This window comes from Cherax quadricarinatus, chromosome 92 (assembly GCF_038502225.1).
Source record: "Cherax quadricarinatus isolate ZL_2023a chromosome 92, ASM3850222v1, whole genome shotgun sequence".
In the NCBI taxonomy this organism is placed as follows: Eukaryota; Metazoa; Arthropoda; class Malacostraca; order Decapoda; family Parastacidae; genus Cherax; species Cherax quadricarinatus.
The window spans coordinates 14,495,855-14,522,359 of NC_091383.1; the positions used below are offsets into that span (position 1 = coordinate 14,495,855).

The following is a 26,505-nucleotide window of genomic DNA, read 5'->3' on the forward strand; positions in this document are numbered from 1 at the left end:
GTATATAATCATGTATCTCTCCCTCCTGCGTTCCAGGGAATACAGGTTTAGAAACCTCAAGCGCTCCCAGTAATTGAGGTGTTTTATCCCCGTTATGCGTGCCGTGAAAGTTCTCTGTACATTTTCTAGGTCGGCAATTTCACCTGCCTTGAAAGGTGCTGTTAGAGTGCAGCAATATTCCAGCCTAGATAGAACAAGTGACCTGAAGAGTGTCATCATGGGCTTGGCCTCCCTAGTTTTGAAGGTTCTCATTATCCATCCTGTCATTTTTCTAGCAGATGCGATTGATACAATGTTATGGTCCTTGAAGGTGAGATCCTCCGACATAATCACTCCCAGGTCTTTGACGTTGGTGTTTCGCTCTATTTTGTGGCCAGAATTTGTTTTGTACTCTGATGAAGATTTAATTTCCTCATGTTTACCATATCTGAGTAATTGAAATTTCTCATCGTTGAACTTCATATTGTTTTCTGCAGCCCACTGAAAGATTTGGTTGATGTCCGCCTGGAGCCTTGCAGTGTCTGCAATGGAAGACACTGTCATGCAGATTCGGGTGTCATCTGCAAAGGAAGACACGGTGCTGTGGCTGACATCCTTGTCTATGTCGGATATGAGGATGAGGAACAAGATGGGAGCTAGTACTGTGCCTTGTGGAACAGAGCTTTTCACCGTAGCTGCCTCGGACTTTACTCTGTTGACGACTACTCTCTGTGTTCTGTTAGTGAGGAAATTATAGATCCATCGACCGACTTTTCCTGTTATTCCTTTAGCGCGCATTTTGTGCGCTATTACGCCATGGTCACACTTGTCGAAGGCTTTTGCAAAGTCTGTATATATTACATCTGCATTCTTTTTGTCTTCTAGTGCATTTAGGACCTTGTCGTAGTGATCCAGTAGTTGAGACAGACAGGAGCGACCTGTTCTAAACCCATGTTGCCCTGGGTTGTGTAACTGATGGGTTTCTAGATGGGTGGTGATCTTGCTTCTTAGGACCCTTTCAAAGATTTTTATGATATGGGATGTTAGTGCTATTGGTCTGTAGTTCTTCAATTTCTCTCTCCCCTCCTCTGAACCAGTTTTCTCAGGTCTGGCCTCTTGCTCTTGAAGTTGATCTATCAGCTCATCACTGGTTAGTTCTTCATTGTCCTCCTCCACCAACTCTTCCACATCCTCCCCACTAACCTCCAACCCCAAGGACTTTCCCAATGCCACAATGGATTCCTCAACTGGCATAATCCTCTCAGGGTTAGCCTCAAACCCTTCAAAATCCCTTTTGTCTACACATTCTGGCCACAGTTTCTTCCAAGCAGAGTTCAAGGTCTTCTTAGTCACTCCCTCCCAAGCCTTACCTATAAGGTTTACACAATTGAGGATATTAAAGTGCTCTCTCCAAAAATCTCTTAGAGTCAATTGAGTTTCTGAGGTCACTACAAAGCACCTTTCAAACAGAGCTTTTGTGTACAGTTTCTTGAAGTTTGCAATAACCTGCTGGTCCATGGGCTGCAGGAGAGGAGTGGTATTAGGAGGCAAAAACTTCACCTTAATGAATTTCATGTCCCCATAAAGTCGCTCTGCCACGTCTGTAGGATGACCAGGGGCATTGTCTAACACCAGGAGGCACTTAAGTTCTAATTTCTTTTCAGTTAGGTAATCTTTCACATTGGGGGCAAATGCATGGTGTAACCAGTCATAGAAAAAGTCCCTAGTGACCCATGCCTTACTGTTTGCCCTCCACAGCACACACAAATTCTCCTTGAGGACATTCTTTTGCCTGAACGGTCTGGGAGTTTCAGAGTGATACACTAATAAAGGCTTAACTTTGCAATCACCAGTAGCATTGCAACACATCAACAAAGTAAGCCTGTCTTTCATAGGCTTATGTCCTGGGAGTGCCTTTTCCTCCTGAGTAATGTAGGTCCTGCTTGGCATTTTCTTCCAAAACAGGCCTGTTTCATCACAATTAAACACTTGTTCAGGTTTCAGTCCTTCAGTCTCTATGTACTTCTTGAATTCCTGCACATATTTTTCAGCCGCTTTGTGGTCCGAACTGGCAGCCTCACCATGCCTTATCACACTATGTATGCCACTACGCTTCTTAAATCTCTCAAACCAACCTTTGCTGGCCTTAAATTCACTTACATCAGCACTAGTTGCAGGCATTTTTTTAATTAAATCCTCATGCAACTTCCTAGCCTTTTCGCTTATGATCGCTTGAGAGACGCTATCTCCTGCTAGCTGTTTTTCATTTATCCACACCAATAAGAGTCTCTCAACATCTTCCATCACTTGCGATCTGTGTTTCGAAAACATAGTTAAACCTTTGGCAAGAACAGCTTCCTTGATTGCCTTTCTGGTGCCCACAATAGTAGCGATGGTTGATTGGGGTTTCTTGTACAACCTGACAAGGTCGGAGAAACGCACTCCACTTTCATACTTATCAATGATCTCTTTCTTCATTTCTATTGGAATTCTCACCCTTATTGGTGTAGGGTTGGCACTAGAAGCTTTCTTGGGGCCCATGGTCACTTATTTTCCAGAAACAGCACCGAAAACACTGTAATAATACGAAATATTCCGATTGTATGCTTGGATGTTACCGCGGAGGCTGGCTGGTAAACAATGGCTGAGGGCGCACATTGGACGCGTCTCGGACGAAAATCAGTGAGCGGGTTTTTAAGCGGTATGCGAGGCAAAATTTTTGTGATTAAAGCAAGCGGTATGCGGATTAATCGTTATGTGGTTCCATCGGTATGCGGGGGTCCACTGTACAAGTAAGAGGCAAACCCTTTTCACGCTTGGTGATTGACTGTGTCGGCCCGCTATCCAAGACTCGGCAGGGCAACCAGTTCCTGTTCACCATCATGAACACCATCACCAGGTACCCGGAAGCAGTTCCCCTCTGGAGGATTAATGCTCACCTACTAGTGAGAGCATTGATTAAATTTTTCTCTCATTTCGGATTTCCAAGAGAAGTTCAATCGGATCAAGGGTCAAAATTTACCTCAAAATTTTTCTGTGAGGCCTTACCTCAGTTAGGAGTCAAGACTGTTTACGCGACGGCCTATCAACCTCAATCGCAAGGCGTGGTGGAAAGGTTCCATCAAACTCTGAAGATTATGATGCGGTCCTATTGTCTGCAGTCTTCCAACAATTTGGTCGAGGGCATTCCACTACTCTTGTTCACCCTAAGAGAAAGTGAACAAGACAACTTAAAGTTTTCACCATTTAAGTTAATATATGGACATCACATTAGAGGACCAGTGCAGGTTCTCAAAGAAGCTTAGATCAGGGAAGAAATGCTGACTTTTAGGAGCTCTCCTACCTTAATGAAAGAATGCCTGAGCCTAGATAGAGAATTGGCTGCCAAAAACTTACGACAAGCACAGATTAAGATGAAGGAGGAATATGACCACCGAACTAGACTTCGTTTGTTTGAACAAAAGGATCAAGTTCTGGTTCAACAATTTCATCAGGGATGTGCTCTACAACCCAAATTTGAAGGTCCTTTAGAAATTGTGAAGCGTATAAGTGACAAGAACTACTTGGTAAGGATGCCAAAGAAGAGGAACTCACAATGGACATATCACGTTAACCAACTTTAACCCTTTCAGGAATCGTTTCTCCAATTTTTACTATAACGTCTCTGAATCAAGAACAGGCTCCAGCAAGTTTGGATAAAATGATAGGAACCCCGGTTCTTCTGAACAATTCGACAGCCTTATGGAATCTAAATTCTCTACTTATAAATCTTGAAGTAGACAAAGGACACGAAATAAAAACCCTGATTAAGGCAAACCTCCAACCATTTAACGACGTCACAAAACCTTGTATGTTGGGTGTGCACGATGTTACTCTCAGAAAACCTACCCCAGTCAAGCAATCTCCCTACAGAGTGAGTCCCAAAAAACAAGGTGAGCTAGAGGCAGAGGTGAACTTCTTAATCTCACACGGGTTGATAAAACCTAGTAACAGTCCTTGGGCATCCCCGTGCATTCTAGTCCACAAATCAGATGGGACCAGACGTATGTGCACAGATTTTAGAAAAGTGAATGCTGTACAAGTACCTGATGGGTTCCCAATACCCAGAATTGACAATTTGATAGACAAGGTCTCCAGAGCTAAGTATATTAGTAAATTGGACTTGTTAAGAGGGTATTACCAAGTCCCGTTGTCACCCAGAGCTCGAGATATCAGCCTTTACAGTTCCTGTTGGCTTATATAATTATTGCGCTATGCCCTTCGGCTTCTGTAATGCAGCCGCTACGTTCCAGCCTATTATGAACATACTTTCGGGAGGATTAGATGGGGTAGAAGCACACTTAGATGAATTAGTTGTATACAGCGACAGTTGGCCCCAACATCTTAGACAACTAAAAGCCTTATTTGATGCCTTAAGTAAACATAATTTTATGGTGAATTTATCCAAATGTGAATTTGACCAAGCGAAAATTTAATACTTGGGATTTCGTATTGGACAAAGAGAAGTTGCTCCTTTGAACGCCAAAGTAAAAGCCCTCTTAGAATTTCCTACCTCTAAGGATAGGAAAAGCGTATCGAGATTTTTAGAAGTTGTCAGTTACTACCGTCCTTTTTGTCTGAATTTTGCACAGGTAGCCATTCCCCTAACTCAAAAAAGAAAGTTTTCATGGACCCAGGACTGTGAAGTTGCCTTTAACCCGTAAATGGTCCAAATGTATATATACGTTTTTTCAACATTTGAAAGTATGTAAAAAAGTAGATATTCTTTTTGGTTTTTTATATTTGAAAATGTGTAAAAAAACTTTGATCTAATTTTTTTGTTACATTTGAAAATATGTAAAAAAAAATGTAGATCTACTTTTGTAGCACTACACATGTGAACATAGATCTGATTGGACCGTTTACGGGTTAATTGCTTGAAAAGGTTTCTGTCCTCTTCCCCAGTATTACTAAGTCCTAATTTTAGCAAACCATTCCACTTACAAAAAGATGCAAGTGCATATGCTTTGGGAGCCACGTTGTTACGGAAGGCTCCAAATTCTGACTTATTGTAACCTGTTTCTTATTTTTCTTCAAAGTTAAAGAAACACCAAATTCATTACTCAACTATAGAAAAAGAAGCCTTAGCTCTGGTTGTATCCCTAGAGAATTTTGATGTATATTTAGGAACTTCTCCCCATCAGATATCAGTATACTCTGATCATAATCCTTTCTCTGATCTTTACAAATACTATGAAATCGAAGAATGCCAGAATACTTCATTGGGCTTTGAGAATTCAACCCTTCTCTATTACTATTTCCCATATAAAAGGAAAACAAAATCTCATTGCCTTCTCTAGGCCTTGAATCTTTATTAATATACCTTTACTTTAACAGTGTGAGTTGGTACTTGTTATGGTAATCTATGTTGTGGAGAAAACTGGAGCTGACTTAGGACTGCAGTTACAACCTTTTCTACTGCAACCATCGCTAACCACCACCGAGAGTACAAGTCAATGGCGACCATCAGTCGTGAGGGGGGAGGTGTTATGCACCCCTCCTTCATGCTCCATTATATACAAAATAAAAGGCCTGGTTAAAATAAGTTCAGTAATAATATATTGCGAACCACTTTATTACTTGCTAGATAAAGCAGGTTCGACTATATATTATTATCGGGTACAGTATAAATCATCAAAGGTACTCTCAAGCAAGGTTGTATTCAATAAGATGTTATTCATTAGGCATTATTATTGAATTATATTATATTGTATTATATTATATTATTATTATATTAGGTTAGGTATTACAAATGTGTAACCACTACCGTAGCGACCAAATGGTGGTTCCAGAATTGACGCCACGCATTGCCTTCTGACTGAGCTGAAGTCAGACTGTGGAGTATTTGAGTAAGGCAGTCAGCTCCTAGCTCTGACTTGGTACGGGTCTTCAACCCAAAGCTCTTAGCTAAAACTAAAACTTTTAACCAAGTCCTTTGTCTTGCCTTTGCCATTAGTTTCCTAAAGTCTGGTAATTCATTACACTTATGAGAGATATATTTCAGTTAGTATGACAATGTTTACAAGCCAGTGCAGTCGCTTCCATGCATATATTTGGAACATTTTGTATCATTCCAGTGTTTTTAGTGCTTGTAACTGCTAAATAAGCCACCATGGGCCCAAAGAAAGCTTCTAGTGCTAACCCTGTGGTAAAAAGGGTGAAAATTACAACTGAAATGAAGGAGATAATAAGTTTGAAAGTGGAGTGCATGCCTCTGAGCTGGCCAGGTTGTATAACAAACCCCAGTCAAACTCCACTACTATCCTGGCAAACAAAAAGGCAATCAAGGAAGCTGCTGTTGTGAAAGGTGCAAGTATCTTTACGAAACACAGATTGTAAATACTCGAAGATGTTGAGAGACTGTTATTGGTGTGGATAAATAAAAAACAAATATCAGAAGATAGCATCTCTCAAGCGATCAGGCAGTTGCATGATGATTTAATTTAAAAAAAATGCCTGCAACTAGTGGTGATGTGAGTGAATTTAAGGCCAGCAATGGTTGGTTTGAGAGATTTAAGAATTGTAGTGACATACACAGTGTGATAAGGCATGGTGATGCTGACAGTTCAGACAAAAAAGTGGCTGAAATATATGTGCAGGAATTCCAGGGGTACATAAAGGCTAAAGGATTGCAACCCCAACAAGTGTTTAATTGTGACGAAACAGGCCTGTTTTGGAAGAAAATGACAAACAGGACCTACATTATACAGGAGGAAAAAGCATTCCCAGGACCCAAGCCTATGAAGGACAGGGTTACTTTAATGTTGTGTAGTAATGCTAGTGGGGATTGCACAGTGTAGCCTCTACTCATGTATCACTCTGAAACTCCCAGAGTGTTCAGGAAAAACAATGTCATCAAGGCTAATTTGTGTGTGATGTGGAGGGCAAACAATAAGGCATGGGTCACTAGGGACATTTTCTGTGACTGGCTTTACCATGTGATTGACCCCACTGTGAAAAAGTATCTCCTTGAAAATAAATTAGAGCTTAAGTGCCTCCTGGTATTAAACAATGCTTCTCATCATCCTTTAGACTTAGCAGAGAGAATTTCGGGGAGTTGAGCTTCATAAAAGTTAAGTTTTTGCCTCCAAATACGACTCCTCTCCTCCAGCCCATGGACCAGCAGGTCATTTCAAATTTCAAATAACTGTACACCAAAGCAATGTTTCAAAAGAGCTTTGAAGTGACCTCAGACACTCGATTGACCCTAAGAGAGTTTTGGAAAGATCACTTCAGTATCCCCAATTGCATAAACCTTATAGGTAAGGCTTGGAAGAGAGTGATTAAGAGGACCTTGAACTCTGCTTGGAGGAAACTGTGGCCAAAATGTGTACAACAGAGAGATTTTGAAGGGTCTGGGGCTAACCCTGAGGAGCCTATGCCAGTTGTAGAATCTATTGTGGCATTGGGGAAGTCCTTGGGGTTGGAGGTTAGTGGCAAGGATGTGGAAGAGTTTGTGGAGGACAAAGATGAAGAACTAACCACTGATGAGCGGCAAGAGCATCTGCAACAGCTAGAGGCCACAACTGAGGAAATTGCTTCTGAGGAGGGGAGAGAGAAATCGAGGAAGTTGCCTTCTTCAACAATTAAGGAAATGTGTACAACGTGGACAAGGGTGCAAACCTTTATGGAAGAAAATCACCCTGACACAGCTATTGCAAGCCATGCTGGTGACTTTTAGAATGACAATGTTGTGATCCAGTTTAAAAAAATCTTAAGGAACGTGAGGTACAGAGCTCTATGGACAGATTTTTGGTGCAACGGAGGTCCAGTGACTCTCAAATTGTTCCCAGTGGCATTAAAAATAAAAGAGAAGTAACCCCAGAAAAGGACTTGATACCTAAAGTCCTTATGGAATAATAATACACCTCCATCATCTCCCCTCCTCCCATCCCATCACTCATCACAACATCTTCAATAAAGGTAAGTGACATTTATTCTTCATTACACAATATACTATATTGTGCATGTATCCTTCTGTTTGTGTGTAGGAAAATGCATATTTCATGTGGTAAAATTTTTTTTTTTTTTCATCTTTTTGGATGTCTTGAACAGATTAATTTGATTTCCATTATTTCTTATGGGGAAAATTAATTCAACTTACGATAATTTCATCTTACGATGTGCTCTCTGGAATGGATTAATATCATAAGTCGGGGGACCACTGTGCTTATATTTATTATAAGGAAGGACACAAAAACTAAACATACAAAAATATAACTATATAAATAGTAAACTTATAAATACAACATACAACCTTCCCACTACGTACAAAAATCACCAAACACCAGTACACCTTTACCAGGTACTACGAAGAAAGGTTGAGGGAAATCGGCCTGACGACACTGGAGGACAGGAGGGTCAGGGGAGACATGATAACGACATATTAAATACTGTGTGGAATAGACAAGGTGGGCAAAGATGGGATGCTCCAGAGAAGGGACACAGACACAAGAGGTTACAATTGGAAGTTGAAGACTCAGATGAATCAAAGGGATGTTAGGAAGTATTTCTTCAGTCATAGAGTAGTCAGACCGTGGAATAGCCTAGAAAGTGATGTAGTTGAGGTGGGAACCATACATAGTTTTAAGGCGAGGTATGATGAAGCTCATGGGGCAGAGAGAGAGAGGACCTAGTAGCAATCAGTGAAGAGGCAGGTCCAGGAGCAATAACTCGACCACTGCAACCACAAATAGGTGAGTACAAATAGGTGAGTACATTAGCTCACTAGCACACTGCTACTAGTGGTTAAAAAAACAAACATTTATAAACAGAGAGGATCCATGACACCTCTCTTCTGCCATCTTCTTAGCCTGCAGGCACAACACTACACAAGTGCTCTCCCAAAACTTAAACAGGCCTCTCCTCATACCAGGGCCTTACAGATAAACATGAGAGCACCAAAACCAATAAAATAGCCTATGGCCTAAACTTCTCCAAACTCACCATCCCCCTACTTATACATCCTAAGACATCTTGCTCCAGCCAATGCACTTACAGTACTGACTCAAAATCACACTTCACCTTCTCCTGTCCTATCCTGGTTACTCTTCAGGACTGACATTATATATGGAGCATTTTTTAATTCAATCTTTTACAATGCCGTGCATAATAATTGCATCATAGGGGAGACAAGATTGAAGAACCCCAATGGAAATGTGAGAAACAGTCCTTGATGATGCACTGACTTTCTTGGGTTATCCTGGGTGGACAAGCCTCTGGATAAAAAAATTCCATAAAATCTTATCTTATCTTAACATGGTTAACTGTATCACATGGCATTGATCATGACATTTATAAAGGTGTTATTATGAGGAACCAAACTACTTTACTACATTGCTAAGTCAGCAGTGAGATACCCAGGCAGGAAGGTGGCTTGATTAACAGTGCCCTCAGCTACATACCGGGGATTGCTATCAGGCACACATGAATGATAGGCATGTCTCTTTATAATTACTGCTCCTGTTCACCTAGCAGTAAGTAGGTACTTGAGCATTAGGTGACTATAGTAAGCCCTAGACTGGGGAGAGGGATTTTAATGTACAGTAGAGCCCCACTTATATAGCAGGTTAGGTTTCAGGCTACTGTCAGAAAGCGGACATTGCCAGAAAGCAGAATGCCATTTTTTTCCACTTATATTAAGTTATTATGGAAACTAGGCATTAACGCTTTCAGGGTCCATGCCATAGATCTACGGCTTTATGTTGAGGGTCCAAACCGTAGATCTACGCCAAAATTCTAGCAGCGTCAAATTTAGTGCAAGAAGGCTGGTAGGCCTACATCTGAGAGAATGGGTCTGGGTGGTCAGTGTGCACACTATAGAAAAAATCTGGAAGGCTGCATGGCACTGTGGGAATGCCGCCAAAGTAGCTTTGTTCATCATGCCTGGGTGCAAGGAAGCTCTCACTCCCCACTCACTCTCCTGGTGAATTCTGACTCTCCTCTTCACAACTTACATTTCTAAGACTGATGGAAGTGGATTTGAAGAGGAATTCTATGGTTTTGAACCATATGGTACCATTGTACCATATGGTACAATGGTACCATATGGTACAATAGTGACATATACAATGGTATCATACAGTACAATGGTAACATATGGTACAATGTACCATATAGTACATTGTATCATATGGTACATTATACCATATTGTACACTGAACCATATGGCACAGTGTACAGGGACCCTAATGGAAATAAGTCTGTCTGACTTTTTTTGGGTTATCCTGGGTTCTCCAAACATATGCTGCTATGTATGATAATCTATGTAACTTTATTTGTGTATACCTAAATAGACTAATGATGCCACATCTGCCTGAGTAAGTTTATTCAGGTGTACACAAATACAGTTACATAGATTATCATACATAGCAGCATATGTATAAAATCCTAGGATAACCCAAAAAAGTCAGGGTGACTTATTTCCATAGGGATCCCTGTATCTGCACCATATGGTACCCTGCACCATATGGTACCCTGCACCATATGGTACTCTGCACCATATGGTACCCTGCACCATATGGTACCCTGCACCATATAGTACCCTGCACCATATGGTACCCTGCACCATATAGTACCCTGCACCATATGGTACCCTGCACCATATGGTATCCTATACTGTATGGTATGCTATACCATACAGCACAATGTACCATATGGTACCCTGTAACGTATGATACCATATGGTCAGTTGGAGATGTTGATACCACAAGGCACCAGCCAAGACTGAGTGAGTGGCGACACAAGCTAGCTAGTGACTCGACAGTTTCCAAGACAAAGTGCTTTGTCATCCACCTCAAGGAACATGTCGAGTGGCTGTACATTTGTAAATATATAATAGAACATTACTAATATACAACATTTTGCATATTTTTATTGTAAACAATTATTGTAAATGAAATAATGAAGAAAATATTAGTGTGTTTATTGTGTTGAATACAACAGTACCATATAGTACCATATGGTACAATGTACCATATGGTACCATTGTATCATATGGTACCATTGTACCAAATGGTGCCATTGTACCATATTGTACCATATGGTACCACTGTACCCTATGGCACCATTGTACCATGTGGTACTATGTGGTACCATTATATTCAACACAATAACCGCACTAATATTTTCATCATTTTGTTTACAATAAACTTGTTAACAAATTTTGTAAGCAATATAATGATAAACAAATTAGTGCAGTTATTGTGTTGAATACAATGAGTGTACACTTATACAATATACATTATATTGGTCTCACACGCCACAAATGTTACTAGAAAAAGAAAAAAACATAAAAAACAAAATAAAAAAATGCGATTTTAGGAAGTCACTGATGTTGCCGCCACCCGGTCATTTTGGGTCAACTTCCCGCTGCTGTATCTTGGTAAGCACTGATCAGAATTTTTTTTGTTGTTTTATTACCTTCACAAAAATATTATCTTTAATTCTGTAAGAAAAAAACATTTTTTTTTTCAAAATTTCTTGGACACTGGGACACCCCTTCAGATTTTGGCCTTGGTCCCTGAAAGGATTTAAAACACAATAAAAAGTAAAATACATACACAGTACATTCATTACTTACTTTAAAATATTTGTAGTCTTAATGTAGGGCGAGAGGTGAGTAGTACTTATTTATAGGAAGTCAGGTGTAGGTAGCCCTTGCTCCCCATCCCAGACTTAATATATGATATTTATAGGAAGTCAGGTGTAGGTAGCCCTTGCTCCCCATCCCAGACTTAATATATGATATTTATAGGAAGTCAGGTGTAGGTAGCCCTTGCTCCCCATCCCAGACTTAATATATGATATTTATAGGAAGTCAGGTGTAGGTAGCCCTTGCTCCCCATCCCAGACTTAATATATGATATTTATAGGAAGTCAGGTGTAGGTAGCCCTTGCTCCCCATCCCAGACTTAAAATACGATATTTAAAGCAGCCAATAGAGATAAAATACACATACAGTACACTCATTATTTACCTTAAAATATGTGTAGTCTTAATGTAGGATGAAAGGTGTTACAACCTTCTACCAAACTGCTGGTTAAGTAGTCAACCTGCCAGCCGGCAGTACCACAGGGTATGTCATCAAACCCAATGTGGGGACTGCTGAGCCAGCCTGACTGACAGTGGTCACCAGACTTTCACAGAATACACCTGCTGGTGACTGACCTTTGACAGTATTCACCAGACTCTACACCTGCTGGTGACTGGCCTTTGACAGTACAGTGGACCCTCGACCAACGATGGCATCGTCTAATATTAAATCCGACTAGCGATACATTTTAATGCAAAAATTTTGCCTCGACTAGTGCTAAAAAACTCGACCAACATGATTTGTTCCATTCGAGATGCGTCCACTTTTGGCCAGTGTTTACAAGCCAGCCAGTCACCACGGTCCCATCCAAACATACAATCGGAACATTTCATATTATCACAGCGTTTTTAGTGATTGCACCTGCAAAATAAGTCACTATGGGCCCCAAGAAAGCTTCTAGTGCCAACCCTACAGCAAAAAGGGTGAGAATTACTATGGATATGAAGAAAGAGATCATTGCTAAGTATGAAAGTGGAGTGCGTGTCTCCGAGCTGACCAGGTTTTACACAAAACCCCAGTCAACCATCGCTGCTATTGTAGCCAAGAAAACGGCAATCAAGGAAGCTGTTCTTGCCAAAGGTGCAACTATGTTTTCGAAACTGAGATCGCAAGTGATAGAAGATGTTGAGAGACTGTTATTGGTGTGGATAAACGAAAAACAGATAGCAGGCGATAGCATCTCTCAAGCGATCATATGTGAAAAGGCTAGGAAGCTGCATGACGATTTAATTAGAAAAATGTCTGCAACTAGTGGTGATGTGAGTGAATTTAAGGGCAGCAAAGGTTGGTTTGAGAGATTTAAGAATCGTAGTGGCATACATAGTGTGATAAGGCATTGTGAGGTTGCCAGTTCGGACCAAAAAGCAGCTGAAAAATATGTGCAGGAATTCAAGGAGTACATAAACAGTGAAGAACTGAAACCTGAACAAGTGTTTAATTGTGACACTGACAATGTTGTGAAACACTTTAGGAATGTCATAAAGGAATGGGAGGTACAGGCCTCTATAGACAGATATGTTTTGCAACAGAGGTCCAGCGACTCTCAAGCTGGTCCTAGTGGCATTAAAAGAAGAAGGGAAGTAACCTCGGAAAAGGACTTGACACCTCAAGTCCTAATGGAAGGGGATTCCCCTTCTAAACACTAACACCATCCACACTCTCCCCTCCTCCCATCCCATCAATCATCACCAGATCTTCAATAAAGGTAAGTGACATGTAATTGTACATGTCTTCTTCAGTTTGTATGTATTAAAATTAATATTTCATATGGTAAAAATTTTTTTTTCAATACTTTTGGGTGTCTTGCACGGATTAATATGATTTCCATTATTTCTTAGGGAAAAATTAACTCGACTAACGATAATTTCGATTAACGATGAGCTCTCAGGAACAGATTAATATCGTTGGTCGAGGGTCCACTGTATTCACCAGACTCTACACCTGCTAGTGACTCACCTATGACAACATTCACTAGACTCTGCACCTGCTGGTGCAGAGTCTAGTGAATGTTGTCATAGGTCATGGAATACACCTGACAGTGACTGGCTTTTGAGGTTCACCAGATTGCATCATGGTGTACATCTGTGGACACCTGCTGAAAGAAACAAACCATACCATGGACAGGGATAGAACCCACGATCAGAGAGTCTCAGAACTCCAGACAGTCGCATTAGCCATTGGTCAGCTAGCCACAATAAGATTTATCCAATTAGGTATATTTCTGCACCATAGGAAGGTTAGCATAGGCACCACTGTGACCATAAATGCTAGCGTGGCCGTGATGAACTCTAGCTCAAGTCCCCTCAAAGCCATCAACATGACTCGCAAAATCATAATGACATGATTGCAAACAAACCATACCACATACAGGGATAGAACCCAAGATCAGAGAGTCTCAGAACTCCAAACCATTGCGTTAGCCACTGGGCCAGCTAGCCACAATAAGATTCATCCAACTAGGTATATTTCTACACCATAGGAAGGTTAGCATAGGCACCACTGTGACCACAAATGCAAGTTTTTACAGACGAATCTCCAGCTAGCGTGGCTGTGACGAACTCTAGCTCAAGTCCCCTCAAAGCCGTCAACATGACTCACGAAATCGTAATGACACGATTGCAAACAAACCATACAATGGACAGGAATAGAACCCGCGATCAGAGAGTCTCAGAACTCCAGACTCTCTGATCGCAGGTTCTATCCCCGTCCGTGGTATGGTTTTGCTGACCTTCTGAATGGTTTTGGAGCAGACCTCAGGGACCTGTGGATCTCTCTGTGTCAGAGGACATGGACACGGGGAAAGCCAGGGTGTGTGTAATCCGGTTAGCGTATCAGGTGACACAGACAAGTATTGTGGAAAGCCAGGGTGTGCATTGTACACAGATAACCCACACATAGAAGAGAGGAGCTTACGATGACGTTTCGGTCTGACTTGGACCTTTTACAAAGTCACACTAACGAGAAGTGGAGCAGGACTCGTATATAGAGGCAGGAAGAGGTAGAGGTGGTAGTAGTAGTGGGGAATTAAGGAGGAGGAGGAGCCAGTCAAATATAAAGAAAAGGGGAGCACTGCAAGGGAGCTAGGTGCTCACAGAGGGAGAGCAAGTGCACAGAGTTGGGGGGAGGGGAAGTAATGAAATAAATAATGAAGGAGCAGAAACACAAGACAGAAGAAAGACAACCCAGAAGAGAAAAGAAAAAACAAAAGAGGAAAGGGAAAGAGGGAGAAGAAGAAAAAAGGAGGACTCAGGTTAAGTCAAGGGTGTTCTGAAGTTTGGAGCATTTTACAACGTAGTGGGAGAGGAAGGCATCTACAGAGATGAAGCCAGGACTAAGATTCATAAAAGGAAAGTTGTGTATTAGGGAGGATTCAACCAGACGACGACTGTTAAAGTTGCAAGTAGGGAAGACAGTTTTAGCAGAAGACCAGTCAATAGGATGGCTATGATCTCTGATCATAACCATAGGTAGCAGCAAAGTTAGGCAGAAGCAAGGTCAAGCCACAGGAAGGTCAGGCAGCAGCAAGGTCAAGCAGCAGTAGGGTCAAGCAGCAACAAGGTCAGGCAGCAACAAGGTCAGGCAGCAGCAAGGTCAGGCAGTAACAAGGTCAGGTAGCAGCAAGGTCAGGTAGCAGCAAGGTCAGGTAGCAGCAAAGTTAGGCAGAAGCAAGGTCAAGCCACAGGAAGGTAAGGCAGCAGCAAGTTCAAGCAGCAACAAGGTCAAGCAGCAGTACGGTCAAGCAGCAACAAGGTCAGGCAGCAGAAAGGTCAGGCAGCAACAAGGTCAGGCAGCAGCAAGGTCAGGTAGCAGCAAAGTTAGGCAGAAGCAAGGTCAAGCCACAGGTAGGTCAGGCAGCAGCAAGGTCAGGCAGCAGCAAGGTCAGGTAGCAGCAAGGACAGGCAGCAGCAAAGTCAGGCAGCAGCAAGGTCAGGTAGCAGCAAGGTCAGGTAGCAGCAAGGTCAGGTAGCAACAAGGTCAAGCACTTGACACAACATAAGCAACAGTATAACAAGATAATTTATATGTTAGTAAATATTATGACTCAAATTACATATTTATCAGGTCTTCTCAAGCAACAAAATTCTAGACATTTCTCACACCAGTTAACAACTTCGTTATTATTATATTCATGATGGAGCACTAAACCTGTATGGGACAAACAATGCTTACTAGTAATATTACAACAACACTGAATATAAGTTACTTCATCTGACTTTTATTTTGGGTTATCGTAGGTAATTTACGTACATGTTACTATGTAATAAGATCACAATAAACAGGTAATATCACAATATACAAAATAACCATTGTCATAAAAATAGTGAATTTCCAAGCACTCTCATGATTTCTCACATCATCAAGGAACAGTAATAATAATAGAGCAGCAGAAGGTTTATAAGGTTGAGATGTGACCTCACATATGATCTGACACCTGACTCAGCATGATACATGACTCAGCATGATGAGTCAGGTGTCAGGTCACATGACTCAGCATGCTGAGCAGTGTGGGTCATGTGACCTGACTCAGCATGCTGAGTCAGGTCACATGACCCAGCATGATGAGTCAGGTGTCAGGCCACATGACTCAGCATGCTGAGTCAGGTCACATGACCCAGCATGATACATGACTCAGCATGAGGAGTCAGGTGTCAGGTCACATGACTCAGCATGATACATGACTCAGCATGATGAGCCAGGTGTCATGTCACATGACTCAGCATGCTGAGCAGTGTGGGTCATGTGACCTGACTCAGCATGCTGAGTCAGGTCACATGACCCAGCATGGTGAATCAGATCACATGACTCAGCATGCTGAGTCGGGTCATATGACCCAGCATGGTGAGTCAGGTCACTTGACTCAGCATGACACATGACTCAGTATGCTGAGCCAGGTCACATGACTCAGCATGGTGAGTCAGGTCACTTGGCTCAGGATGACACATGTCTCAGCATGCTGAGTCAGGTCACATGACCCAGCATGGTGAGTCAGATCACATGACTCAGCATGTTGAGTCAGGTCACTTGACTCAGGATGACACATGAATCAGCATGCTGAGTCAGGTCACATGACCCAGCATGGTGAGTCAGGTCACTTGACTCAGGATGACACATGACTCAGTATGCTGAGCCAGGTCATATGACCCAGCATGGTGAGTCAGATCACAGGACTCAGCATGCTGTGATGTAGTTCAGCTGGGCTTGAGGTCTCTGGGGAGACCTAGTTTAACCAATTATATGGTCACACCTGCCTTGGCAAATGTTGGGAAGCCACGCCAACTTCTGATATCTTTTGTTCTTGATGGCGTCAGACCTAGGCATCAGGTCGTACACGTGGTTGTGGGGTGTGCTTGGACCACCATATAACCCCAAGGAACAGCTGAGCAGAGGAGATTCGTGCGGAGCTCTGGCCTGGGTGGAGCTCTGAGCAGAGAGACTTCGGGCGGAGCTGCTGCAGGGCTCTGGAGAAGGCTGCTGAAGTCTCTGGAGGAGACTGTTGGAGGCATTGGGCAGAGTACTGGCTTGGCGCAGTACTTGTGCTGTGTAGGTCTTGGGACCTGTGGCTTAGTTCCTCTGATGAACTGTCCTCTGTACTATATTGTAAGTTATATTCATTTTCGTCAAGTTGATTGTATTCCCTGTCTCACTGCTTATGTGTACCACCCCATTTATCTAAACCACAATAATGTTCTCCTGTTCCCAAATATATTATTGTACAAGGAATTAATAATAAACTGTGTTTGAGTAGAATAGTAATATTCACTGTCTCTGTTATTTACTCTTTCATTATTTTATTTCAAGTAGTGAGAGGTTGAGTAGTGTGGTGGATAGAGTAATAAGAGGTGATGGTATGGTCACCAGTATCCTCACATTACCTACCTACCTCTGCACTCATCCCTCCTACTGCCTCGCCTGTCCCCTACCTCTCTCTTCTTACCCCCATATTCCCCTAATCATTACCCCCCTACATGACATGGTGTCTAAGCGGTGGTGGTTCTTCTTATTTTTATAGTAGGAACCAGTCCCATGTGCCTTATTTTTGACTGCTCGGTTATACTTATGTTGTGCTACCATTTGCTATCATTTTTGTGGTGTGTGTAAGGCTTAAGTAAATATCTGTGTGATATTATGGTCCTAGTGACCTTAGCTGACCTTTTTTGACTCAGGGTCTGAGTAGTTGTTTGGGTGTAATATTATGTTGGGTGGAGTTGGTTGTTGGTTTTAGATAAATGGTTGAGAATATCAGTATTTGGGTGAGACTTTTGGGGGAAGCAATTACTGGCCGAAATTGAATATCTGCAGAGGAACGAGAAGTCACCCAGCCCGCCTTTGAAGACTAGCCCACAACTGTCACCCACTGAAGAGCTGCCTATGATTATTATCCATCAGATGTGCCCAGTCACCCAGTTGATGTGCCCCAGTAGATGTATTGCTGCCCTGGTCTGTCATCCAGTGTAGTGGGTGTCTGTCTGCGTCACCCAGCCTCTGTGACCATCACCTGCAGACCGCCAGTTACCCGCAGTTGCCAGGGATGGGTGACAGCACCTGCTGTTGATGACCTGAAGTGACCTCACCTCGAGCAACTGACCATAGCTTGCTACTGCTGATGTCGGCTGCTGTGATGCTGCTAAGATGCTGTAGCCGTGCTGCGATGCTGTGGCCGGGCTGTGTTCTGCTGTGATACGGCCGTGCTGTGATGATGGATATGCTGTGGCCATGCTGTGATGCTGCGATGCTGCTTAGCTCAAGAGGAGGAGATGGCAGTGATGCTGCAGTGGTGTGTGAGGGATTCTGGCTGGTGTGCCAGGAGAGGAGAATCTACTATGAAGGAGTTGCCATCCTCGGAGATGTGGAAGGACGTGAGCCGCAGAGATGGACTCCAGCTGCTGGGACCAGCCTACTTTCAAGGGCGGTATGGAGGTGTATCCTGCATTGCTGGTCGACCTGTACGACCGGTATGTGGGGATGCCCTGCCAGCCATGAGACAAGAGTGTGAGATGTCCCCAGCCTACTTTAACTTGCCAGAAGTGTTAGTGTTACCTGTGTGAAATAAGGTGACCTTGAATATGGTCCAGTGATTATGGCCGCCTTGTTTTATGAGGCCAGTGAATCCTAGTAGTGGTACAGGATAATGGAGGGCCTTAGCTGCGATGCCTGCCTTGTCTCGATTTTCAGATGTTGTAGTGTGCATGTGAGGTGTGCTGAAATGCGACCTTGGTGGTCGTGAAGTGGTCCAGTTGCAGTTACTTGAAAGAATGCAACCCGTTGGAGCAGTTTTCCACGCCAAAGAAGCCTAGAGAGGTTTGGCCCAATGGTTAACGTGCGAGGGTGACTAGCATTGGCTAGTGCATTTCTAGTAGAAGTAGGGAAGGCACTGGAGCCTGATATTTAGGTTTAAGGAGAAATGATGGGTAAAGAGGCTTTGCACCAGAGAGCAACTGTTATGCTGGCCAACTGCCAGGTGTACTGATTATACTGCCTTGTGGTAGATGAGAAGGTTGAGGGAAATATATGTAATTGAATAATTTTGTATTATGTATAATTTTGTCTTTGTATTGTAATAGATTAAAGGGGTTAGGATTAAAATAGTCTAATAACTTAGGACAAATTGTCCTAGTTATCAGATATTTTAAATTGGGGGAGAAAGGGGGATGTGATGTAGTTCAGCTGGGCTTGAGGTTTCTGGGGAGACCTATTTTAACCAATTATATGGTCACACCTGCCTTGGCAAATGTCGGGTAGCCACGCCCACGTCTGAGGTCTTTTGTTCTTGATGGCGTCAGACCTAGGCGTCAGGTCGTACACGTGGTAGTGGGGTGTGGTTGGACCACCATATAAGCCCAAGGAACAGCTGAGCAGAGGAGATTCGTGCAGAGCTCTGGCCTGGGTGCAGAGCTCTGAGCAGAGAGACTTCGGGCGGAGCTGCTGCAGGGCTCTGGAGAAGGCTGCTGAAGTCTCTGGAGGAGACTGTTGGAGGCATTGGGCAGAGTACTGGCTTGGCGCAGTACTTGTGCTGTGTAGGTCTTGGGACCTGTGGCTTAGTTCCTCTGATGAACTGTCCTCTGTACTATATTGTAAGTTATATTCATTTTCGTCAAGTTGATTGTATTCCCTGTCTCACTGCTTATGTGTACCACCCCATTTATCTAAACCACAATAATGTTCTCCTGTTCCCAAATATATTATTGTACAAGGAATTAATAATAAACTGTGTTTGAGTAGAATAGTAATATTCACTGTCTCTGTTATTTACTCTTTCATTATTTTATTTCAAGTAGTGAGAGGTTGAGTAGTGTGGTGGATAGAGTAATAAGAGGTGATGGTATGGTCACCAGTATCCTCACATTACCTACCTACCTCTGCACTCATCCCTCCTACTGCCTCGCCTGTCCCCTACCTACTAACTCTCTCTTCTTACCCCCATATTCCCCTAATCATTACCTCCCTACATGACAATGCTGAGTCAGGTCACATGACTCAGGATGACATGAATCAGCATGCTGAGTCAGGTCACATGACCCAGCATTACCTGGAGTTTACCTGGAGAGAGTATCGGGGGTCAACGCCCCCGCGGCCCGGTCTGTGACCAGGCCTTTTGGTGGATTAGCGCCTGATCAACCAGGCTGTTGCTGCTGGCTGCACGCAAACCAACGTACGAGCCACAGCCCGGCTGATCAGGAACTGACTTTAGGTGCTTGTCCAGTGCCAGCTTGAAGACTGCCAGGGGTCTGTTGGTAATCCCCCTTATGTGTGCTGGGAGGCAGTTGAACAGTCTCGGGCCCCTGACACTTATTGTATGGTCTCTTAACGTGCTAGTGACACCCCTGCTTTTCATTGGGGGGATGGTGCATCGTCTGCCAAGTCTTTTGCTTTCGTAGTGAGTGATTTTCGTGTGCAAGTTCGGTACTAGTCCCTCTAGGATTTTCCAGGTGTATATAATCATGTATCTCTCCCTCCTGCGTTCCAGGGAATACAGGTTTAGAAACCTCAAGCGCTCCCAGTAATTGAGGTGAGTCAGGTCACATGATCCAGCATGGTGGGTCAGGTCACATGACCCAGCATGGTGAGTCAGGTCACATGACCCAGCATGGTGAATCAGGTCACATGACCCAGCATAATGAGTCAGGTCACATGACCCAGCATTGTGAGTCAGGTCACATGACCCAGCAAGGTGAGTCAGGTCACATGACCCAGCATGGTGAGTCAGGTCACATAACCCAGCATGGTTAGTCAGGTCACATGACCCAGCATGGTGAGTCAGGTAACATGATCCAGCAGGGTGAATCAGGTCACATGACCCAGCATGGTGAGTCAGGTCACATGACCCAGCATGGTGAGTCAGGTCACATGATCCAGCATGGTGAGTCAGGTCACATGACCCAGCATGGTGAGTCAGGTCACATGACCCAGCATGGTGAATCAGGTCACATGACCCAGCATGGTGAGTCAGGTCACATGACCCAGCATGGTGAGTTAAGTCACATGACCCAGCATGGTGAGTCAGGTCACATGACCCTGCATGGTGAGTCAGGTCACATGACCTAGCATGGTGAGTCAGGTCACATGACCCAGCATGGTGAGTCAGGTCACATGACCCAGCATGGTGAGTCAGGTCACATGACCCAGCATGGTGAGTCAGGTCACATGACCCAGTATGGTGAGTCAGGTCACATGACCCAGCATGGTGAGTCAGGTCACATGATGCAGCATGGTGAGTCAGGTCACATGACCCAGCATGGTCAGGTCACATGACCCAGCATGGTGAGTCAGGTCACATGACCCAGCATGGTGAGTCAGATCACATGACCCAGCATGGTGAATCAGGTCACATGACCTAGCATTGTGAGTCAGGTCACATGACCCAGCATGCTGAGTCAGGTCACATGACCCAGCATGCTGAGTCTGGTAACATGACCCAGCATGGTGAGTCAGATCACATGACTCAGCATGCTGAGTCAGGTCACTTGACTCATGATGATACATGACTCAGCATGCTGAGCCAGGTCACATGACCCAGCACAGTGAGGCAGATCACAGGACTCAGCATGCTGAGTAGGTCACATGTTTCAGGATGACATTAATCAGCATGCTGAGTCTGGTCACATGACTCAGCATGGCGAGTCATGTCACATGACCCAGCATGGTGAGTCAGATCACATGACTCAGCATGGTGAGTCAGGTCACATGACCCAGCATGGTGAGTCAGATCACATGACCCTGCATGGTGAATCAGGTCACATGACCTAGCATTGTGAGTCAGGTCATATGACCCAGCATGGTGAGTCAGGTCACATGACCCAAGCATGGTGAGTCAGGTCACATGACCCAGCACAGTGAGTCAGGTCACATGACCTAGCACGGTGAGTCAGGTCACATGACCCAGCATGGTGAGTCAGGTCACATGACCCAGCATGGTGAGTCAGGTCACGTGACCCAGCATGGTGAGTCAGGTCACATGACCCAGCATGGTGAGTCAGGTCACATGACCCAGCATGGTGAGTCAGGTCACATGACCCAGCATGGTGAGTCAGGTCACATGACCCAGCATGGTGAGTCAGGTCACATGACCCAGCATTGTGAGTCAATTCACATGACCCAGCATGGTGAGTCAGGTCACATGACCCAGCATTGTGAGTCAGGTCACATGACCCAGCATGGTGAGTCAGGTCACATGACCCAGCATGGTGAGTCAGGTCACATCTCAGTCTTATAAGACTTCTGCTCCAATATTATTTTTACAATTCCTTGATCATTTTTCACAATGATTATTTTGTGTATGTTACTATGTATGATAATTGTAATAACTTGTGTGACTCTGAACTTAAATGTGGCTGAACTTAAGTGTGACTAAAGTGTGACTGAACTGAAGTGTGACTGAACTGAAGTGTGACTGAACTGAAGTGTGACTGAACTTAAGTGTCAAAGACCTGGGAGTGATCATGTCGGAGGATCTCACCTTCAAGGACCATAACATTGTATCAATCGCATCTGCTAGAAAAATGACAGGATGGTTAATGAGAACCTTCAAAACTAGGGAGGCCAAGCCCATGATGACACTCTTCAGGTCACTTGTTCTATCTAGGCTGGAATATTGCTGCACACTAACAGCACCTTTCAAGGCAGGTGAAATTGCCGACCTAGAAAATGTACAGAGAACTTTCACGGCACGCATAACGGAGATAAAACACCTCAATTACTGGGAGCGCTTGAGGTTCCTAAACCTGTATTCCCTGGAACGCAGGAGGGAGAGATACATGATTATATACACCTGGAAAATCCTAGAGGGACTAGTACCGAACTTGCACACAAAAATCACTCACTACGAAAGCAAAAGACTTGGCAGACGATGCACCATCCCCCCAATGAAAAGCAGGGGTGTCACTAGCACGTTAAGAGACCATACAATAAGTGTCAGGGGCCTGAGACTGTTCAACTGCCTCCCAGCACACATAAGGTGGATTACCAACAGAGCCCTGGCAGTCTTCAAGCTGGCACTGGACAAGCACCTAAAGTCAGTTCCTGATCAGCCGGGTTGTGGCTCGTACGTTGGTTTGCGTGCAGCCAGCAGCAACAGCCTGGTTGATCAGGCTCTGATCCACCAGGAGGCCTGGTCACAGACCGGGCCGCGGGGGCGTTGACCCCCGAAACTCTCTCCAGGTAAAACTCCAGGTAACTAAAGTGTGACTGGACTGAAGTGTGACTGAACTGAAGTGTGACTGTACTGAAGTGTGACTGAACTTAAGTGTGACTGAACTGAAGTGTGACTGAACTTAAGTGTGACTGTACTGAAGTGTGACTGAACAGAAGTGTGACTGAACTGAAGTGTGACTGATCTTAAGTGTGACTGAACTGAAGTGTGACTGAACTGAAGTGTGACTGAACTGAAGTGTGACTGAACTGAAGTGTGACTGAACTTAAGTGTGACTGTACTGAAGTGTGACTGTACTGAAGTGTGACTGAACTGAAGTGTGACTGAACTGAAGTGTGACTGAACTGAAGTGTGACTGAACTGAAGTGTGACTGAACTGAAGTGCGACTGAACTGAAGTGTGACTGAACAGAAGTGTGACTGAACTGAAGTGTGACTGAACAGAAGTGTGACTGAACTGAAGTGTGACTAAACTGAAGCGTGATTGAACTGAAGTGTGACTGAACTGAAGTGTGACTGAACTGAAGTGTGACTGAACTGAAGTGTGACTGAACTGAAGTGTGACTAAGCTGAAGTGTGACTGAACTGAAGTGTAACTGTACTAAAGTGTAACTGTACTTAAGTGCAACTATACTTAAGTGTGACTGTACTGAAGCGTGACAAAGCTGAAGTTTTACTGTACTTAAGTGTAACTGAACTTAAGTGTAACTGAACTTTAATAAACTTAAGTGAACTTACCGAGGTTTTAGTAATATGGGAGATGACTTGTATCATCGACAATATTATCATTATTTCCGTTAATTTATCACCTTGTGACAATAAGTAACAATATGAGAGAGTGTTCACTTACCTCACAAATAAGTGTTACAGTGATAGTTACTCCAGAGCTTCACATAATAACAAGAATTATGAAAAACTTTCAATAAATCTGACTGGTGTTGTTGTTGTTATTGTTGTTGTTAAGGGTCACCGCAGCTGACACTTTATTGAACCATAACACCCGGGGCACGTACAGCACTTAAGGGTCACCGCAGCTGACGCTTTATTGAACCATAACACCCGGGGCACGTACAGCACATAATATTTATTTATTAATTTATTTATTTATTTATTTATTTATTTATTTATTTATTTATTTATTTGAACATGATACAGAGAAGTACAAGGAATACAATTTTTAAAGTGTAGCATGCCAAAGCCCCTTGTATGCAGAGCATTATGGGCAGGCTTAAAATTAACTTAAGATTAACTAAGCAATGACATATTCAGTGGTACAAAAATTATTGTAAAACAGATAACAATTTAGTACAAATGAGTATTACAAAGACAGGTCATATGGTCATTACTGTGTTGCTGTGTAATCTGTAGAATGGAGTATTCTGTTAGGTAATGAAGTTAAATAGTAACAAAGTTTGATTGGGTCACAGGTTGACATTTATGAGATACAATAATGAGATACATATATGAGATATAATTTATTAGATAAAATTATTCAGTATTTATTTAGTTGTGTGTGAGTAAGTGATTTTTGAGAAGAGACTTGAATTTATAAACAGACAGTGTTTCTTTTATATCCACAGTACCAACAGTACCCCAGTACCAACAATACCACCAGTCTGATAACATTCTTCTTTGCAAATATACAGGGTCTAAAGCCAGCAACAAACAACAAAATACCTTTCGTCCATGGACTGCTTGCAGAGGCAAAGGCAATGTTCGCGGCTTTCACTGAGACCCACATAAAGGATCACTTGGACAACGAAATATGGATCCCAGGTTACAACCTATACAGATGTGATAGAGTGAACAGGCAAAAGGGGAGGGGGGTTGGCCTGTACATTGCAGAGTCACTTGTTTGCACAGAACTGCTAAATGCCTCAAATGATGTAGTGGAAGTTTTAGCAGTAAAGGTCGAGAACCAAAACCTAGTCATTGTGGTAGTCTACAAGCCTCAGGATGCAACATCCCAGCAATTCCAGGAACAGCTGTTAAAAATTGACCAATGTCTGGAAAATCTTCCAGCTCCTGCACCCAACATCTTGCTCCTGGGGGATTTCAACTAAAGGCACCTAAAATGGAGGAACATAGCAAATAATATTGTTGCAGTAATAACACCAGGAGGCAGCTCTGATGAAAACTCACACTCACGCGAGCTTTTAAATCTCTGCACAAAATTAAATTTAAACCAGCAAATAATAGAGTCTACTAGACTGGAGAATACACTAGACCTCATCTTCACTAACAATGATGATCTAATAAGAAATGTCACCATATCAAAAACAATATACTCAGATCACAACATAATTGAGGTTCAGACATGTATGCGCGGAGTCCCAGACCGACAAAATGAGATTAGTCACGAGGGAGCATTCACCAAATTCAACTTCAATAACAAAAACATAAAGTGGGACCAAGTAAACCAAGTCCTAACCGATATAAGCTGGGAAGATATACTAAGCAACACAGACCCCAACTTATGCCTAGAACAGATTAACTCGGCGGCACTCGATGTATGCACAAGGCTTATTCCTCTAAGAAAAAGGAGGAGTAGATGTAAAATAGATAGAGACAGGCGCTCCCTTTACAGGCGACGGAAAAGAATAACAGAGCGGCTAAAAGAGGTCAATATATCTGAAATGCGTAGGGAGACACTGGTCAGAGAAATAGCAAGCATCGAACTTAAGCTAAAAGAATCCTTTAGGAGTCAGGAATCGCGGGAAGAACTAAAAGCCACAAATGAAATCGAAAGAAACCCAAAGTATTTCTTCTCCTATGCCAAATCAAAATCGAGAACAACGTCCAGTATTGGGCCCCTACTTAAACAAGATGGGTCCTACACAGATGACAGCAAGGAAATGAGTGAGCTACTCAAGTCCCAATATGACTCAGTTTTTAGCAAGCCGCTAACCAGACTGAGAGTCGAAGATCAAAATGAATTTTTTATGAGAGAGCCACAAAATTTGATTAACACAAGCCTATCCGATGTTATCCTGACGCCAAATGACTTCGAACAGGCGATAAATGACATGCCCATGCACTCTGCCCCAGGGCCAGACTCATGGAACTCTGTGTTCATCAAGAACTGCAAGAAGCCCCTATCACGAGCCTTTTCCATCCTATGGAGAGGGAACATGGACACGGGGGTAGTCCCACAGTTACTAAAAACAACAGACATAGCCCCACTCCACAAAGGGGGCAGTAAAGCAACAGCAAAGAACTACAGACCAATAGCACTAACATCCCATATC

At 43.2% G+C, this 26,505-nt stretch overlaps 1 pseudogene; it reads right to left on the reverse strand.

Annotated features, from left to right (window-relative positions):
• The window catches only part of LOC128697392 (zinc finger protein 84-like), a 172,645-nt pseudogene extending 148,412 nt beyond the window's left edge, over positions 1-24,233 (reverse strand).
• Between the last annotated feature and the right edge of the window lie 2,272 nt (positions 24,234-26,505).